Source organism: Stegostoma tigrinum, chromosome 18 (assembly GCF_030684315.1).
Source record: "Stegostoma tigrinum isolate sSteTig4 chromosome 18, sSteTig4.hap1, whole genome shotgun sequence".
NCBI lineage: Eukaryota > Metazoa > Chordata > Chondrichthyes > Orectolobiformes > Stegostomatidae > Stegostoma > Stegostoma tigrinum.
Genome location: NC_081371.1, coordinates 35,351,770 through 35,372,474, shown reverse-complemented (window position 1 = coordinate 35,372,474; position 20,705 = coordinate 35,351,770).

Sequence of the window (20,705 nt, the reverse complement as noted above, 5' to 3'; positions counted from 1 at the left end):
GTGTGGAGCGAACAAGGGAGTCACGGAGAGAGTGGTCTCTCCAGAAAGCAGACAGGGGAGGGGATGGAAAAATGTCTTGGGTGGTGGGGTCGGATTGTAAATGGCGGAAGTGTCGGAGGATAATGCGTCATATCCGGAGGTTGGTAGGGTGGTGTGTGAGAACGAGGGGGATCCTCTTGGGGCGGTTGTGGCGGGGGCGGGGTGTGAGGGATGTGTCGCGGGAAATGCGGGAGACGCGGTCAAGGGCGTCCGTGACACCACCCACGCCCTCCACCTCCTCCAGGACTTCCAATTCCCTGGCCCCCAACACCTCATATTCACCATGGACGTCCAGTCCCTGTACACCTGCATTCCGCATGGAGATGGCCTCAAGGCCCTCCGCTTCTTCCTGTCCCGCAGGCCCAACCAGGCCCCCTCCACCGACACTCTCATCCGCCTAGCTGAACTCGTCCTCACACTCAACAACTTCTCTTTTGACTCCTCCCACTTCCTACAGACTAAGGGGGTGGCCATGGGCACCCGCATGGGCCCCAGCTATGCCTGCCTCTTTGTAGGTTACGTGGAACAGTCCCTCTTCCGCACCGACACAGGCCCCAAACCCCTCCTCTTCCTCCGGTACATTGATGACTGTATCGGCGCCGCCTCTTGCTCCCCAGAGGAGCTCGAACAGTTCATCCACTTCACCAACACCTTCCACCCCAACCTTCAGTTCACCTGGGCCATCTCCAGCACATCCCTCACCTTCCTGGACCTCTCAGTCTCCATCTCAGGCAACCAGCTTGTAACTGATGTCCATTTCAAGCCCACCAACTCCCACAGCTATCTAGAATACACCTCCTCCCACCCACCCTCCTGCAAAAATTCCATCCCCTATTCCCAATTCCTCCGCCTCCGCCGCATCTGCTCCCACGATAAGACATTCCACTCCTGCACATCCCAGATGTCCAAGTTCTTTAAGGACCGGAACTTTCCCCCCACGGTGATCGAGAACGCCCTTGACCGCGTCTCCCGCATTTCCCGCGACACATCCCTCACACCCCGCCCCCGCCACAACCGCCCCAAGAGGATCCCCCTTGTTCTCACACACCACCCTACCAACCTCCGGATATGACGCATTATCCTCCGACACTTCCGCCATTTACAATCCGACCCCACCACCCAAGACATTTTTCCATCCCCTCCCCTGTCTGCTTTCCGGAGAGACCACTCTCTCCGTGACTCCCTTGTTCGCTCCACACTGCCCTCCAACCCCACCACACCCGGCACCTTCCCCTGCATCCGCAGGAAATGCTACACTTGTCCCCACACCTCCTCCCTCACCTCCATCCCAGGCCCCAAGATGACATTCCACATTAAGCAGAGGTTCACCTGCACATCTGCCAATGTGGTATACTGCATCCATTGTACCCGGTGCGGCTTCCTCTACATTGGGGAAACCAAGCGGAGGCTTGGGGACCGCTTTGCAGAACACCTCCGCTCAGTTCGCAACAAACAACTGCACCTCCCAGTCGCAAACCATTTCCACTCCCGCTCCCATTATCTTGATGACATGTCCATCATGGGCCTCCTGCACTGCCACAATGATGCCACCCGAAGGTTGCAGGAACAGCAACTCATATTCCGCCTGGGAACCCTGCAGCCATATGGTATCAATGTGGACTTCACCAGTTTCAAAATCTCCCCTTCCCCTACTGCATCCCTAAACCAGCCCAGTTCATCCCCTCCCCCCACTGCACCACACAACCAGCCCAGCTCTTCCCCCCCACCCACTGCATCCCAAAACCAGTCCAACCTGTCTCTGCCTCCCTAACCGGTTCTTCCTCTCACCCATCCCTTCCTCCCACCCCAAGCCGCACCCCCAGCTACCTACTAACCTCATCCCACCTCCTTGACCTGTCCATCTTCCCTGGACTGACCTATCCCCTCCCTACCTCCCCACCTACACTCTCTCCACCTATCTTCTTTACTCTCCATCTTCGGTCCGCCTCCCCCTCTCTCCCTATTTATTCCAGTTCCCTCCCCCCATCCCCCTCTCTGATGAAGGGTCTAGGCCCGAAACGTCAGCTTTTGTGCTCCTGAGATGCTGCTTGGCCTGCTGTGTTCATCCGGCCTCACATTTTATTATCTCACATTTTATTATCTTGGATTCTCCAGCATCTGCAGTTCCCATTATCACTGAATATGACCTGGAGTCTTCTAATGTCCAGTAGTCAAATTTAACAATCACCTTGAAGATTGTTAAATTTCTAAATATTATCTTTCTGTTAGGTTGAGCCATATTTGTTCTGCCTGGCTACAATGGAAAATCCAGATGTCTATTTACTCCTCAATGTCGGAAAATTCAGAACGATATCAACATTGGTAGTCATGGAACCTGAAGTCCTGAAAAAGCTAGCCAATTCATTTCTGACCACTTTTACTGAGGCCCAGACAGCACACTGTTCAGAAGGGTGCCAGCAGGAAGGTCTAGAATTGGGAAGTGGGTTTGGGGAAGGAGGTACCAGGACTGGAGCGGGAAAATGGGGTGCAGATCTAAATTGAACAAAGGAGGGTGTCCGGTCAGGAGTTGAGTGGGTGGGTTGAATCCTGCAGGGAAAGTGAGGACTGTCAGGTTTGTGTCTGGAGAGTGCAAGTGATCTGGCGGTAGGCAGTTGGGTATGCATGAGAGATATGGGGTCAGTTGAAAAATTACTCAGGTATTAGCCTATGGATTCGCTCACCTATCAACATAGTTGTAACAGGCAGAAGATTTTTGTCATTGGTAACTGGCCACTAGCCCATAAATCAATCTGCTACTCGTTGCCAACCAAACCATTTTTTTGTCCACAACCCTTCAGCTTGAGTTCATCAGTAACTACTGCTGTATCCCACAGCTGTACAAACAACATCCACCATGCCTATTAAGTTGCTGGATTTCAAACCCTGCAGCAATCCTTGCAGTTCCTAGGTTTCAAACAGTTTCTCGTTTTAGTTCACAAAACACAAAAATAAGAATAGTCCTTACGTGCATCCACCCTTGAAAAGATGATACGTTATTTCAAAAATGCACTTCATTACAAATATGTGAATTACAAATTGCATTACAAACAGCAAAGGACAAGGCTTACATCCATTCATTCTTCCCCTCCCTTTTGACAGCATTTTGTTTGTTCTTAAAACTTTAACCTATTGCATAATCTTGCAGACAGGGCAATGCAATGGCAATTACATTGTCATTTCTAGCAATGTGAACAATCGTTGCATTAAATGCCTGCAACAAAAGACTCCACTAATTGGTCTCACATTTCCAGTTTTAAACTTTGTAATGAAGCCCAGTGAGAGTATGATCAGTGTAGATTAGAATTTCCTTGTTGCCAAGTTGGACACAGCCTTTAAAGTGTAGTACATCAGGTGCATCTCTACAGATTGCCTCATAGCTCCTCAGTTGTCTTGCAAGTGGTGGGATGGGCATAGGTTTGGTGATTTGGAGATTTAGCAAGCAGGAAAGTAAGGAATTGAGAGGTGGCGGGAAGAAGGATAACAAGCAAGAGGTAAGTTGAATCAGCAGACTTTTATTTTATTTTTAAATTTATTTTGTTTTGAAAGATACATCATTTGCAAATAAGAATTCCAGACTGTAAAGTTTTCCAACTGATGAATTAAATCCCACAAACTGTAAGTTTTACTTTAAGTGTAATGAGAAAATCTGATACACTTAGAACATAAGAACACAGGAACTAGGAGCAGGAGTAGGCCATCCGGCCCCTTGAGCCCGCCCCAAAATTTAATAAGATCCTGGCTGATCTTTTTGAGACTCAGCTCCACTTACCAGCTCACTCAGCATAACCTTTAATTCATTTACAGTTCAAAAATTTATCTAGCCTTACCTTAAACACATTTTGTGGCATAGCTTCAATTGCTTCACTGGGCAGGGAATTCCACAGATTCACAACCCTTTGGGTGAAGAAGTTCCTCCTGACCTCAGTCTTAAATCTGCTTCCCTTTATTTTGAGGCAATGCTCTCTAGTCCTAGTTTTACCTGCTAGCGGAAACAACCTCCCTGCCTCCACTTTATCTATTCCCTTCATAATCTTATGCTTCTATAAGATCTCCCCTCATTCTTCTGAATTCCAACGAATATAATCTCAGTCTACTCAGTCTCTCCTCATAATCCAACCCTTTCAACTCTGGAATCTTCTCTGCACCCCCTCCAGTGCTAGTATATCTCTTCTTAAGTAGAGAGATCAACACTGCACACAGTACTCCAGGTGTGGCCTCACCAGGACCCTATACAGCTGCAGCAAAGTCTCCCTGTTTTTAAACTCCATCCCTCGATCAATGGCAGACAAAATTCCATTTGCCTTTTTAATTATCTGCTGCACCTGCAATCCCACCTTCAGCAATTCATGCACAAGGACACCCAAGTCCCTCTGCACAGCAGCGTGCTGCAATATTTTACCATTAAAAAATTATTCCTACCAAGATGGATCACCTCACACTTATCAACATTGTACTCCATCTGGCAGACCTTTGCCCACTCACTTAGATTATCTGTACCCCTCTGCAGAATTTCAGTGTCTTCTGCACACTTTGCTCTACCATTCACCCTAGTGTCATCTGCAAATTTTGACACAAAAGACTTAGTCCCCAACTCCAAATCATCCATGTAAATTGTAAACAATTGCAGTCCCAACACTGATCCCTGAGGCACACCACTAGCCACTGACCGCCAACCAGAAAAACACCCATTTACCCCTACTCTTTTCTTTCTACTGGTCAACCAATCCTCTATCCATGCCAATACATTGCCTGTAATATTGTGCAATGATATCTAATGTATCAGCCTTTGGTGTGGCAAATGCCTTCTGGAAATCCAGATATACCACATCCACAGGTTCCCATTGTCCACCATGCAAATAATGTCCTCAAAGAATTCCACCAAATTAGTTCAACATGACCTACCCTTCACGAACCCATGCTGGGTGTTCCCAATGGGACAATTTAGATTCAGATGTCTTGCTATTTCTTCCTTAATGATATATTCAACCACTCCACTACCATGGTTAAGCTTACTGGCCTATAGTTACCTGCTTTTAGTCTACCTCCTCTTTTAAACAGTGGCATCACATTGGCTGTTTTCCAATCTGTGAGAACCACCTCCGAGTCCAGTGAATTATGGTAAATAATTACTAATGCATTTGCTATTACCCCCATCACCTCTTTTAGTACCCTGGGATGCATTTCGTCAGGGCCAGGACACTTGTCTACCTTTAGCCCCATTAGCTTGGCTAGCACTGCCTCCTTTAGTGATAGTTTCTAGGCCCTCACCTGATATAACCTTCTTGCTATTAGTTTTCAGCATGTTATTTGCATCTTCCACTGTGAAGACCGACACAAAATAACTGTTCAATGTCTCAGCTATTTCCTCATTCCCAGTTATTGAATTGGCCTTCTCATCCTGTAAAGGAACAATGTTTACCTTGGCCATTCTTTTACGATTTTCATATTTACAGAAACTTTTGCTGCCTGTTTTTATATTCTGAGCTAGTTTAATCTCCTCATCTATCTTACTTTATAACTTTTTTTGTGGCTTTCTGTTGGTCTTTAAAGATATCCCAGTCTACTAGTTTCCCACTACTCTTTGCTTTTTTGCATGTGTTTTTTTTCAATCTGATACTTTCCTTTATTTCCATAGACATCCATGGTTGGCTCTTTCTTTTCCTACCGTTCTTCCTTATCATTGGAATACACTTCTGCTGAGCACGGTGAAAAATTGTTTTGTCAGTCCTCCACTGTTCCTGAATTGACCCACCATTAAGTTTTTGCTCCCATTCTACCTTAGCTAACTCTTCTCTTATTCTTTCATAGTCTCCTTTGTTTAAGCACAGGACATAGGTACTGAATTTAACCTTCTCACGCTCCATCTGTATTTTAAATTTGACCATACTGTGATCGTTCCTTCCAAGAGGATCCCTAACTGCAAGATCATTAATTATTCCTGTCTCGTTACACAGGGTTAGATCTAGGATAGCTTGCTCCCTCATAGGTTCCATTACACATTGTTCAAGGAAATTATCGCGGATGCACTCTATGAATACCTCCTCAAAGCTGCCATGACCGACCTGGTTTGACCAATCGCTGTATAGATTAAAATCCCCCATGATAATTGCTGTACCATTGTTACATGCAATAGCTTTTTCCATGCTTATTGCCTCCCCACCACGATATCATTATTTGGTGGCCGATAGACCACACCTATCAGTGACTTCTTCTCCCTGCTATTCCTAATTTCCACCCAAATGGATTCAACATTTTGTTCAATAGAACCTATATCATCTCTCACTACTGCCCTGATATCATCCTTAAAAATCAGAGCAACACCACCCCCCTTATCGTCCTGTCTGTCATTCCGAACAGTTTGATACCCTTTTGGGTGCTATTACCTCCATTACTAACAGCTCTTGAGTTCTCCTTCCCTTTAACTTTTTTCCTAGTTTTCAATGGAGTTGAAGCTTCTTCATCACCTGCTAACCTGCTGCTTTGCCTTACATTAATTGTTATTCTCCCTCTGTGCTCACTTCTCCCTACCTCCCTACTCACTAGTTTAAAGTCCTATTAACCACCCTATTTACCCTTTTCACCAGAAAACTGGACCCAGCCCTGTTCAGGTGGAGCCCATCCCAGCGGTACAGATCGCTCCTGTCCCAGAACTGATGACAGTGCCCCATGAAAAGGAAACCCTCTTTCCCACGCCACTGTTTTAGCCACGTGTTTATTTCCCTGATCGTCACCTCCCTTTCCAATTTGCACGTGGCCCAGGCAGCAATCCAGAGATTAGGACCCTTGAAGACCTGTTTTTTCAATTTTGTTCCTAGCTTTTCATAATCCCGAAACAGGTCTTTTTTCCTAGTCCTGCCTATGTGGTTCGTACCTATGTGGACGTCAACAACTGGATCCTCCCCCTCCCTCTCTAGTATCCTCTCAAGCCAGTCAGAGATGTCTCGCACCCTGGCACGGGACAGGCAGCGCACCATGCGGGATTCTCTATCCTGCTCACAGAGGACACTGACTATCCTCCTGATGATGGAATCCCCTACAACTACAATCTGTCTTTTTGCTCCTCCCTCTTGAATGGCCTCCTGGACCATGGTGCCTAGGTCAGCTGACTTATCCTTCCTGTAGCCCTGATCCTCATCCACACAGGGAGCAAGTGCCTCATACCTGTGGGACAATATCAAGGGCTGCGGCTCCTGTGCTCCTGTCTGCAGGGTTCCTCTACCTGCCTCACCCGCAGTCACACACTGCTGTCCCTGCCCGCCGATCGAATTAACATTACTTAATCTACCAGGTGTGACTGCCTCTTGGAACACAGCATCCAGGTATTTCTCCCCCTCCCGGATGTGCCGCAGTGTTTGGAATTCGGATTCCAGCTCATACATTTTGAGCCAGAGCTCCTCAAGCAGCCAATGCTTGCTGCAGATGTGGTCACTGCCGTTGTCAATGGGATCAGCTAGCTCCCAAATCATACAGCTACCACACATCACCTGGCCTGCCATCTCTACTCAGTTAATTATTTAAAATTAATTCTTTTTTTTAGTTTCGCAGTGTTTGCTGCACCAGTAAGTTTACTCTGTTACATACTCAAACAGACTCCGGCTTTGCCTTCCGACCTGTTCCCAGAGGATTTGGTGCCCGGACGACCACATTGAAAGATAACAAAGAAATGAGGAAAAAAATGCAAATACCTTATCTGCTCACCATACTTAGTCGTTATTATTAGGTCAGAGGAGGTGGAAGGGTGGGAGACACTAACACGTGTAGTGCCTCGGGTATCAGTTAACCCCCAAATTTATTGGGTGGAAGCTCACCTTCCCAGGCTACCCTCGCACTTTCTCCCGGACTCACGCCGCTGAAACAACTGAAATGCCACAGTCATGCGAGATAAGGCTTTTATAACCGAAAAGCTTTCCTTCCAGGTTGCCCTCGCACTCTTTCCCGGACTCCTGCCGCTGAAACAACACTTAATGTTTTTTAATTTAAAAACGAGCTTTTCATGTAACAACTACGTTACATGAGGAATTACTGTAGTTTATGTTCAGTGTCAGAACGTAGACTGGCAGCAATTAATAATTATTGCTTTATTGTAAGGGCATTTAAGATGAAATTGATAGGACTGACCATTTCATTGTCATCTTAGTTCAATATCTAGTGTGCTTCTTGTTAATCAATGCATTTCAATGATTAACCAGATGCTGTTTTCACGAATCTAATGATGGAGCTGCCTATGTCCGATAGCAATCTTTGGACTTCCATGTTTAAATGCACATCAGCTATCATCAGAGGTTGCTATGGCAAATGAATATAAATACAAGATTAAATATTATTTTGTCAGCATAGTAATCATGTTTCGAGGTAGTCACTAGGAACTGGATTAAAAATCACCTGACTAATTTCGTAAAGGATCATTGGGCAGTGGAGTGAATATAGCTTTTTTCCCCCCATTGGTCTCTGCTGGATTGAAACCAACAGCCAAGGTCAGGAAAAATATAACAACATGTTGCGCTGTCAGATTATCTTTAAGGCCTTAAGATGTTTGCATTGAAATCATAACAAATATCTTTATCACTTGAGCAATTTTCTTCTGATAATGCAAAGTTCACAGATTATGCTGCTTGTAAACAATGTAGTTTCACAACTAGGCATGAATAAAGTAATGTAATACCTCGATTTTGATTTTCACAACATATTTGATAAAGGACCGCAGAGGCAGCCTTTTGATTCAATGAAGATTTATGGTGTTAAAGAGATGTGGCAGTATTGGAAAGGTCATTTCTGAAAAGACAGAAAACACTAATAAGCTAGCTGTGATTTTCAGAATCAATGATTTAACTGTTTGCAGGATTTGTGCTAGGATCATTATTTTTCTCAATGGGTAGTGACACTTCATCAACATTTTCAGATTGACACAAAATCAGGGAGAATGGTTAACTGTAATCACAATATAAGAATCATCAAAAGTCATTGATGTTGACAGATAGTTATGAGATAATATTTAAAGCAGAATATCTGAGGTGTCCCAATGTGAAAGAATCAAGAGAGAAGATGCATGCTAAAACGGTAAACTTTTCAAATCAGTAGAGCGGCACAGTGGCTCAGTGGTTACCACGTCTGCCTCACAGCACCAGGGTCAGGTTCAATTCCAGCCTCAGGCAACTGTCTGTGTGGAGTTTGCACATTCTCCCTGCGTCTGCGTGGGTTTCCTCCAGGTGCTCTGGTTTCCACCCACAGCCCAAAGATGTGCAGGGTAGTGGATTGGCCATGCTAAATTGCCCATTGTGCCCAGAGATGGTTAGGTTAGGTGGGATAGAAATGGGCCTGGATGGGATGCTCTTCAGAAGGGCAGCTTGGCCTGAATGGCCTCTTTCCACGCCGGAGGGATTCTACGATTCTGAGTAACCAGGGAGAAACTGAGGACTAAAGGATCATTGGTTTCCATTCTTGGGTGTGGGTTTCACAACTTGCAACATGCCTGTACTGTTCTATTGGAGGCAGGTAACACACACACTTACTTTCCTGTCTCCCCATTTACATGACTTCATCTTATATCTCAGCATGACCTGCTTTGCTGGGTGGCTGTGTGTACGAAAGGGGGTTTAATAGCAAATGAAGCTCGCACTAATTTTAGCTAGACTCGAGCTCTTAAAGGAAGTTTATCCCTCTTCAAATACGGGTTGCTTTTGGGGGAAAAAAAAGTAATACTACCCTTTAGGATAAAGTAATCGGAGTACAAGAGCTGAGAGATTTAAAGGTTCAGTGCTGAAGGCCTTAGTCATATAAGTGGACAAAGAGAACTCATGCCTTCCCAGTTGATCAAGATATTCAATGTTAGAGCCTGGTGCTGGGAACCTTGCAGCAGTGGAGTGCACAGGATATCTCCAACCCACCAAACTACTAGTCTCCCAATGTTATTTAATGCACCATAGCCCCATCACTCACCTGGCAGCAACCCCTAGGCGTGCTTAGTAGTGAGGACTTAGATCTAACATTTTTATATTCAGACATCACGCAACAGCAGGTTAAAGTCCAACAGGTTGATGTGAAATCACAAACTTTTGAATGCTGCTCTTTCATAAAGTGACAAAGGAGCAGTGTTTCAGAAACTTGTGATTTTAAGTAAACCTGTTGGACTATAACCTGGAGTCATGTGACTTCTGGCTTTGTCCACCCAAGACCAACACCGGCACCTTCACATCATTCTTATACTCATTTGACAAATCATCTTCCAATGATAAACCACATCTCAGAACCTCTATGTATGTCTGCTTTGACATAGTTAGTAACAGACAATTGAGGACTTCTGGAATGCAGGGTTCAATTCTGGTCTCCCTGTAATAGAGAAGATGTTGTTAAAATTGAAAGAGTTCAGAAAACTTTTCAGATGTTGCCAGGGTTGGAGTGTTTGAGCTATGGGGATGGGCTGAATAGGCTTGGGCTGAGGGGTGACCTTATGGATGTTTATAAAATCATGAGGGGCATAGATAGGGTGAATAGCCAAGGTCTTTTTCCCAGGATATGGGGAATCCAAAATTAGAGAGCATAGCTTTAAGATGAGAGGGGCAAGATGTAAAAAAACCTAAGGGACAACTTGTTCAAACAGAGGGTGGTGCACGTACAGAATGAGCTGTCAGAGGAAGTCGTGGAACCTGGTATAGTTAAGACATTTAAAAGTCATCTGGATGGGTACATGAGTAGGAAGGGTTTCGAAGGATATGGGCAAAGTGCAGGCAAATGGGACTAGATTAACTGAGGATATCTGGTGAGCCTGGACAAGTTGGACTGAAGGGTCTATATTGGTGCTGTACGACCTTATCACTCTGACTCAATAGATCAGATCTGAGATCTGCAGTCCTGTCACCTCCAGTCGTGAATGGTGGTGGACAATTAAACAACTGGCTGGAGGAAGAGACTCCACGAATATCCCCATCCTCAATGATGGAAGATCCCAGCACATCAGTGCAAAAGGTAAGGCAGAAGCTTTCACAGCAATCTTCAGCCAGAAGTGATGAGCTTATGATCCATTGTGGTCTCCTCCTTTGTTTCTCACCATCCTGGGTACCAGTCTTCAGCCAATTCGATTCATTCCACATGGTATCAACAAATGATTGGAGGGACTAGAAACTGGAATTTGTTGGCAGGTTGTGAGCAATCTGTCTACACCAGTAGTTATTGCTTATCCCTGTTCAAACCTGAGAAACTCATGGTGATCTGACTCTTGAACTATTGCAGTCCATACGGCAGGGAGCACAGGGAAAGATATAGATGCACCCTCAGTGCTGTTAGGAAGGGGTTTCCACAATGTTTATCAAATGACAATGATTAAAGTGTGTTATAGTTCCAAGTCAGGAAGGTGTGTGCTTAGAGGGAAACAAAGATGATGATAAATCAATAAGGCCAAAAGATATAGGAACAGGAGAAGTCCATTCAGCCCCACAAGTCTGTCAATCAATGTGAGTATGGCTGATTTGATAAACCCAAATTCCATTTTCCTGCCTTTTTTCCAGAATCCTTGGTCACCAAATCTGTCTCTCTCAGCTTTGAACATACCACCTGACCCAATCTCAACAACTCTCTGTTGTGTAGTATTATATAGATTGACCACCATCTGAGAGAAAAATATCCTCATCATCATGGTCTCAATTCATTGACATCTTACACTGAGCTTATGCCATGCTGTGCTCAACTTTCCTGCAGGACAAATCAAGCACTCCACATTCAGCCTTTCAAGCCCCCTAAAAATTTCATATGTTTCAATATGTTCTCTAAATTCTAATGATTTCAAGCCCACCTTACTTTTCAAGCTTGCCATTCCTGCGTGTTTCTGGGTCAAAATCCCAGAATTCCCTCCCAAATGGCATTGTGGATCTACCTAGAGCACATGGATTGTAGCAGTTCAAGAAGGCAGCTCACCATCATTTTCTGAAGAGCAACTCGAAATGGGAAATAAATACTATCCCAGACAGTGATACCCACATCCCATGAATGAATATCTTTTCAAAAACTCATCCTCTCACAAGAAAATCCCACTATACCCGGAATCAACCAAATGAAACTTCTCCAGACACTGGCATTGGCTGCAGTATCTTTTCTGTGATTAGGAGACCAAAACTGTTCACAGACCCATGGTCTGACTATTGCCTTGTATATTTTTAGCAAGATCATTTTTATACATCATTCCCTTTGAAATAAAGGTCAACAATCCATTTCTCTTTCCTGTTACCATTGAACTGGCATGCTTGTTATTTTGTGATTTCATGCACAAGGACACCCAAAACAATTGGGCTGCAGCTTCCTACAGTTTTTCTGTTTAAATAGTATTCAGTGCTTCTGTTCTTTCTGCTGAAGTACATAGCCTCACATCTTCCCACATTATATTTCATCTACCAAGTATTTGGCCACTTGCTTAACCCATTCATAACTTTCTGTAATCCTATAGTGTCATCATCATTATCCTACACACTTACCCAAATGATTCCACTGTTTCTGTATCATCTGCGAACTTAGCAACAGTATAATTACTATCATTCAAGTTATTGATAGATAGCAGATCACATTGACACACTCAGGGAAAGTAAGAACTGCAGATGCTGGAGTCAGAGATAACACAGTGTGGAGCTAGAGAAACACAGCAGGCCGGGCAGCACTGGGGAGCAGGAATGTTGACATTTTGCCTCTGGCTTACTCTTATAGTTCCCATATTTAGCTGGTTGGTCAAGTTCATTTTTTAGCCAATGGTACCCACAAAATGTTGATAGTAGTGAATTCAGCAACGGTAATGCCATTGAATGTTAAGAACAGATGATTAAACTCTCTCTTGCTACGGATGGTCATTATCTGGCATTTGTGCAGTACGAACGTTATTTGCAATATATTTTCCCAAGCCTGGATATTGTTCAGATGTTGCTGCACTTGGATACAGATCTCATCAATACATGAAGAGTCACAAATGGTGCTGAACATTGTCTAATCATCTCTTTGATCTAACACTATATTTAACTTCACTTCTTATCCATGGCTTTCTAACTTTTCCTGTTTGGCATTTTCATCTTAAAAGAATGCATCTTTTTAAAACAAAACATTAACTCTTTCAATTATCCACCTTCTATTGAACCTTTTAATGTACTTTTCCAATCCGCCACAACCAACTTCCTCCTCATACCTGTGTATTTGCAGTTGTTTACACCCAAAACCCTCTAGTGATGTGCATCTTTTTCAAATTTAATGCATATTCTGTCAAATTATGAACACTGATAATAAAATGTGAGGCTGGATGAACACAGCAGGCCCAGCAGCATCCCAGGGGCACAAAAGCTGACGTTTCGGGCCTAGACCGTTCATCAGAGAGGGGGATGGGGTGAGGGGTCTGGAATAAATAGGGAGAGAGGGGGAGGCGGACCGAAGATGGAGAGAAAAGAAGATAGGTGGAGAGGAGAGTATAGGTGGGGAGGTAGGGAGGGGATAGGTCAGTCCAGGGAAGACGGACAGGTCAGGGAGGTGGGATGAGGTTAGTAGGTAGGAGATGGAGGTGTGGCTTGGGGTGGGAGGAAGGGATGGGTGAGAGGAAAAACAGGTTAGAGAGGCAGAGACAGGCTGGACTGGTTTTGGGATGCAGTGGGTGGAGGAGAAGAGCTGGGCTGGTTGTGTGGTGCAGTGGGGGGAGGGGACGAACTGGGCTGGTTTTGGGATGCGGTGGGGGAAGGGGAGATTCTGCCATCTACAATCCGACCCCACCACCCAAGACATTTTTCCATCCCCAATCTTGTCTGCTTTCCGGAGAGACCACTCTCTCCGTGACTCCCTTGTTCGCTCCACACTGCCCTCCAACCCCACCACACCCGGCACCTTCCCCTGCAACCGCAGGAAATGCTACACTTGCCCCCACACCTCCTCCCTCACCCCATCCCAGGCCCCAAGATGACTTTCCATATTAAGCAGAGGTTCACCAGCACATCTGCCAATGTGGTATACTGCATCCACTGTACCCGGTGCGGCTTCCTCTACATTGGGGAAACCAAGCGGAGGCTTGGGGACCGCTTTGTAGAACACCGCCGTTCGGTTCACAATAAACAACTGCACCTCCCAGTCGCAAACCATTTCCACTCCCCCTCCCATTCTTTAGATGGCATGTCCATCATGGGCCTCCTGCAGTGCCACAATGATGCCACCCGAAGGTTGCAGGAACAGCAACTCATATTCCGCCTGGGAACCCTGCAGCCCAATGGTATCAATGTGGACTTCACCTGCTTCAAAATCTCCCTTCCCACACCGCATCCCAAAACCAGCCCAGTTCGTCCCCTCCCCCAGCTGCAACACACAACCAGCCCAGCTCTTCCCCTCCACCCACTGCATTCCAAAACCAGTCCAGCCTGTCTCTGCCTCCCTAACCTGTTCTTCCTCTCACCCATCCCTTCCTCCCACCCCAAGCCGCACCTCCATCTCCTACCTACTAACCTCATCCCATCTCCTTGACCTGTCCGTCTTCCCTGGACTGACCTATCCCCTCACTACCTCCCCACCTACACTCTCCTCTCCACCTATCTTCTTTTCTCTCCATCTTCGGTCCGCCTCCCCCTCTCTTCTTAATTATTCCAGAACCCTCACCCATCGCCCTCTCTGATGAAGGGTCTGGGCCCGAAACGTCAGCTTTTGTGCTCCTGAGATGCTGCTGGGCCTGCTGTGTTCATCCAGCCTCACATTTTATTATCACTGTTCCCTAAAGCTTGTTTGACAACAAGATAGAAAAATCATAAGACCATAAGAAATAGGAGCAGGAGTAGGCCACACACGGCCCCCTCCCCTCAAAGTACATGCGCCCCTAATTTTCTAATTTCCTAATTTTGACCACACCCTACATCACCACTACTGCTCAAAGGCCTATGACCCATTCCTACTAATGTTTGCTGCACTGTCCTCTCCTAAAGCTCTTTTAATTCCTGGCCTTTCCACTGCTTGCTGCTGGCTTTCTTCAATCTCTCTTTCACGTCTGATAACAGAACAAACTAAGACCCTGACAGAATATCAAAAACAATCACATTCCTTTACATACCAGGACTTTGCTTTTTGAAAGCATTTCACACAGTTTCTCAAGAGTCTCCCATCTGATTCCCTCCTATTAACTTTGAGGGTTGTTATATTTTCCCTGCCTGGTTTCCCTTTTCTCTTCAGTTTGTCTCGACGATTTGCTTCACCCTACCTGTCTCTGGCCTGTGACAGCACTCGGATCCTAAAATCTTTGTGTTTATGAGTCTGTGGGTTGTTTTGGTTCCTGGCTAGAATGGCTATTTGCCAGGGCCCTGTTCCCATCTGTTGTTCATGATTCCAAACTGGAAAAGGTATTGACTTTTTAAGCCCCTCCAAGGTATTTGCAGATGGCTTCCATTGTAAGTGCCCACACCCCCTGGTCAAAAGTCAGTTGCATAAGAACATAAGAACTAGGAGCAGAAGTAGGCCATTCAGCCCTTCCAGTCCACTCCGCCATTCAATAAGATCATGGCTGAAGGCTATTCATGGACTCAGATCCACTTACCCGCGCTCTCACCGTATCCCTTAATTCCTTTATTGTTCAAAAAAATCTCCCTTAGCTTTATAAACGTTTACTGAAGTAGCGTCAACTACTTCACTGGGCAAGGAATTTCATAGACTAACAACCCTCTGAGTGAAGAAGTGCCTTCTCAATTCAGTCCTAAATCTGCTCCCTCTAATCTTGAGGCTATGCCCTCTTGTCCTAGCTTCACCTGCCAGTGGGAACATCCTCTCTACTTCTTTCTTATCTATTCCCTTCATAATTTTATATGTTTCTACAATATGCCCCCTCAATCTTCTGAATTCCAATGAATATAATCCCAATCTACACAGTGTCTCCTCATAAGCCAACCCCTTCTATTCCATAATCAATCTAGTGAACCTCCTCTGCAACTCCTCCAGTGCCAGCACATCCTTCCTCAAGTAGGGAGCCCAAAACTGCACACAGTACTCCAGCACCTTGTACAGCTGCAACATAACCTCTCTGCTTTTAAACTCAATCCCTTTAGCAATGAAGGACAAAATTCCATTTGCCTTCCTAATTACTTGTTGTACCTGCAGACCAACCTTCTGTGATTCATGAACAAGGACACCCAGGTCCCTCTGTAAAGCAGCATACTGCAACTTTTTACCATTTAAGTAATTATCCTTGTACTATTACTCTGACCAAAATGTATGACTTCACAATTATTTACATTGTATTCCATCTGCCAGGCCTTTGCCCACTCACTCAATGTATCTATGTTCCTCTGCAAAATTTTACAGTCCTCTGTACACTTCCCTCTGCTACTTATCTTAGTGTCATCTGCAAACTTTGACAGCCTACACATAGTCCCCAACTCCAAATCATCTATATAAATTGTAAATAATTGAAGTCCCAATGCCGATCCCTGAGGTACACCACTAGTCACTGATTGCCAGCCAGAATAGCACTCATTTATTCCCACTCTTTGATTCCTGTCAGTTAACTGATCCTCTATCCAGGCTAATACTTTACCCTTAACGTCATGTATCCTTTTCTTTTGCAGCAGCCTCTAGTGCAGCACCTTTCGAAGGCCTTTTGGAAATCTAGGTACACCACATCCACTGGGTCCCCATTGTCCACCTTGCTCATAATGTCTTCATAGAATTCCAAAATATTTGTCAAGCATTACCTGCCCTTCATGAACCCATGCTGAGTCTGCCCAATGGGATAATTTCTATCGAGATGCCTTGCTATTTCTTCCTTGATAATAGGCTCAAGCATCTTCCCCACTACACTGGTTAATCTAACTGGTCTATAATTCCCCATCTTTTGTCTACCTCCCTTTTTAAACAGTGGTGTCACCTTTGCTGTTTTCCAATCTGCTGGGATTGCCCCAGAGTCCAGCAAATTTTGGAAAATTACCACCAATGCACCTGCTATTTCTCCCAGCATCTCTTTTAGTACGCTGGGATGGATCCCATCAGGGCCAGGAGACTTATCAATCCTTAGGCCCATTAGCTTGCCCAACACTACCTCATCTGTAATAATGATTGTTTCCAGGTCCTCACCTACCTTCATCTCTTTGTCAATTACCGGCATGTTATTATTGCCCTCCACTGTTCAGACCAATACAAATACCTGTTCAATGCCTCGGCCATTTCATCATATGCCATAACTAAATTCCTCCTCTTTTCATCCTCTAAAGGGCCAGCGTTTACTTTAGCCACTCTTTTTTTCATTTTATATATTTATAGAAATTTTTGCTATCTGTCTTTATATTGTGCTAGTTTTTTTCTCATGTTCTATTTGGTTTTCTTTATAGCTCTTTTTGTGGCTTTCTGTTGACCTTTAAAGTTGTCCCAATCTTCTAGTTTCATGCTATTTTTGGCCACTTTGTACACCTTCTCTTTCAATTTGATAGACTCCCTTATTTTCTTAGACACCCATGGCAGATTGCCCCTTTTCTTACAGTCCTTCCTTTTGATTGGAATATACTTTTGCTGAGCACTTTGATAAATTGCTTTGAAAGTCCTCCACTGCTCGTCAACTGTCCCAACATAAAATCTTTGTTTCCAGTTTACTTTAGCCAAGTTCTTCCTCATTCTATTGTAGTCCCCCTTGTTCAAGCGTAGGACCCTGGTATTGGATTTTATCTTCACACTCTCCATCTGAATTCTAAATTCAATCATACTGTGATCACTCCTTCCAAGAGGATCCCTAACTATGAGGTCATTAATTTTTCCTGTCTCATTACACAGGACCAGATCTAGGATAGCTTGCTCCCTCGTTGGTTCCATGACATACTGTTCCAGAAAATTATCACCGATACACTCAACGAACTCTTCCTCAAAGGTACTCTGACTGAGCTGGTTTGACCAATCTACATGTAGGCTAAAATCCCCCATGATAATTGCCGTGTCATTTTAATGGCATTTAATGTTCTTTGTTTATTGCCCACCCTAATGTGATATTATTATTTGGTGTCCTATAGGCTATGCCTATAAGTGACTTTTCCTCTTAGAATTTGTAATTTCCACTCAAATGGATTCAACCTCATTGTCCATAGTACCTATATCATCTCTCAGCACAACCCTGATGTTGTCCTTGAATATCAGAGCTACACCACCTCCCTTACCTTACTGTCTGTCCTTCCGAATAGTCTGACCATGCCGTAACCACGTCTTCGTAATGTCTACCAAATCACATTCATTCGCGATGATTTGTGCCGTTAATTCATCAACCTTATTACGAATGCTACGAGCATTCAGATAAAGTGCCTTTATGAGGGCTTTCTTACCATCATGATTTCCAACATCTCTAATAATATCACCTGAGCTATCCTTCTTTTTTGCTTCATTCACAATCTGCCCTGAGCTTAAACCGTCCTGCACACATGCTGACCTGCTGTTTATCTTTTTATTTACTATCATACTCCCTGTCATTTTCCCTTTCCCTCCCCCCATGCCCGACTCACTAGTTTAAAGTCCTAGTGACCACCCTATTTATCCCTTTCGCGAGGACACTGGTTCCAGATCGGTTCAGGTGGAGCCATTCAAATAAGCCATGCAAATTCTTATGAATGATAAAGCTGTTACTTGAGGGTATGGAATGTTTGCCGGTTTGCCTCTGACACTAATCAATATGCACTGTAAATCACCCCCCTTTCCTGTCTCAGAATCAGTGGTGCTTTCTTCAGATAAGAGGGAATAAACTTTTGAGATGAGTGACTAGCCATTTTAACTGCTGTGTTAATCATACATAATGTGGAGGTGCTGGTGTTGGATTGGGGTGGACAAAGTCAGAAGTCACATGGCACCAGGTTATGGTCCAAAAAGCTTTCAGAGCATAATCTCTTCATCACCTGAGCTCAAGCTGTTTCAATTATAACACCTTTTCTCTTCCTTTCATACAATGTTTATATATTGCTGGGAAAAAGAGACATATTGAACCTTTTCTTCTTGCACTCACCGAGACAACTTGCAAGAAATACCAAAATGATGGAAAACAACATTAATACTGACAGCGAATTCAGCCATGATTGGTTGACAAGTGGACTCTGGTTTTGTTTTATTCATCTGCAAAGAACAAGGCTCTGTGTATAAGTATACGTAACTTCAGTTTGCCTGACTCTCAAATCTAAATTCGTTGTTAGTGTAATTCATTGCTCATTCAGGATTATTTAGCAAATGTTCTTCAATGCAGAATCACATCTAGTGTTGAACATTGTTATGAATTTTCCAACTGTAGTCTGGTTGAGTCTGTGCCTTGCTAATTGCAAAGAGCTGAAGGGATATGCCATTTGACACAAACCACCATCTTTGGGACATACAGTGTACATACCTAACATCACAATTGTACTGAAATTCACAAGGGTTATCATCTGTGTGATGGGCAGCATGTCTTTCTGTCTTAATAAAAATGGAAAGAACTGCATTTGCTGCAAATCTGAAACAAAAGCAGAAATTGCTGGCAAAGCTCAGCAGGTCTGTGGAGAGAAATGTCTTGACAGCGGTATCCTGTTAGTGGTAAACACCACACATGTTGCTTCTGTGTAGCAGCAAAGTGAAACAACTGGCTTCACCTGTTGTTCAAACTATCCTTCCACAGTAAATTAAAAACCGAGATAATTGCGGATGCCGTGATCAGGATCAGAGGAAGGGTCACCGGACCTGAAACGTTAACTCTGTTTTTTCCCTTTATAAGTGCTGCCAGACCTGTTGAGCTTTTCCAGCAACTTGGTTTTTATTCTTCCAAGGTAACTGGAGGTAGCCTGGGCTGTTCCTGTCTCCTCTCATAAAGTTGTTTTCTCTTTACATTTGTATTTTTGTGAATTATCCTGATGAGTGCACATTGAAAAGCTTTGACAAAATGTGTCCTTTCTCAGCAATACATGCATATTTTTCTTTTTATTTTGACAGGCAGATATCACAGTTCAGTTGCAACTTAATTAGCTCTAAGAATAAAGGAACTGAATTAAAAGGTTTTCTTGAATGAACTAAGGAAATGTTATTACTTACTACTTGAGAAAAATAATAAAATTGCAACATCAAATACCAATGCAGAAAGACAGGCAATAAGTTTCAAAAGAGAAAATGTATTTGTAGACAGGAGAAATAGGTTTTGTGGTTTCTTTGAAAATGGCTTAGATTTTTGGAGGTCTTAGATTTTAAACTTAAAGCTAATTTATTAATTGTTGACTCATATTCGGCAGCAGAGGTACAATTCTCAGTGAATGATTTCTGTCGCATGCTGCTTTTTCACTGAGCACTAACTTCAAGTTGAAAGGAACTGTGGGAGAGAGGTTTCCTGTTCTTGCATCGTCAGTTCATGCTTCCTTTTCTCTTCACCTTGCTGCTCAGTATAACTTGTTATTGTTGGTTTTACATATTTGCTCAGTCGATTGGATTCCCCACATTTTCCTGCTGGATAATTTCAACTTTGTACGAAATCAACTCAGGATAAATTAATCTTTCATTATCTTCAATCCTTGTGGATAAATAATTGTGCTTTGATGTAGCCTTTCCTCAGCAATTCAGATGTGACAAAGAAGCTTGAGTTGAGAGTTTCAGTCACAGAATCACATTCTATTGTTTGCTGGGAGAATAATTACTCCAGGTTGAACATTTTATGAGATAGTGGGAACTGCAGATGCTGGAGAATCTGAGATAACAAGGTGTAGAGC